Below are 409 nucleotides of genomic sequence, written 5' to 3'. Positions count from 1 at the left end.
GGAGAGCTAATTAAAAACACTTTTATATTTTAAAAATTCTAAAAAAAATGTCATTTTGTTCCACATTCACACAATTCTAGTCTTAAATTCTTCGTTGAGCTTATGAAACTCTTCAGAAAATCTATTCGCATCAGAGCTGGCTATTCTGTTTCTATGATAATTTGACTTATTTGAAATATTTTTTTTATTGCCCTTAGAATCTGAGACAACCTTCAGGTTATAATCCTACATTTACATTAGATAATTTAAAATCAAAGAGGAAATCGGTAAAGAGGAACCAAATTAAAGAAAGAAGAAAAAGTGACTATTGGTTTGAGTGTGTAATATATTTTGTGCATATTTTTATTTTTTTTTTACAAATAGTTATTATAAAAAGTAGTTATTTTTTTTGACTTTTAAATTATGAAAA

The sequence above is a fragment of the Arachis ipaensis genome, chromosome B10, assembly GCF_000816755.2.
Source record: "Arachis ipaensis cultivar K30076 chromosome B10, Araip1.1, whole genome shotgun sequence".
Lineage (NCBI taxonomy): Eukaryota > Viridiplantae > Streptophyta > Magnoliopsida > Fabales > Fabaceae > Arachis > Arachis ipaensis.
This window is presented reverse-complemented; position numbering follows the sequence as displayed.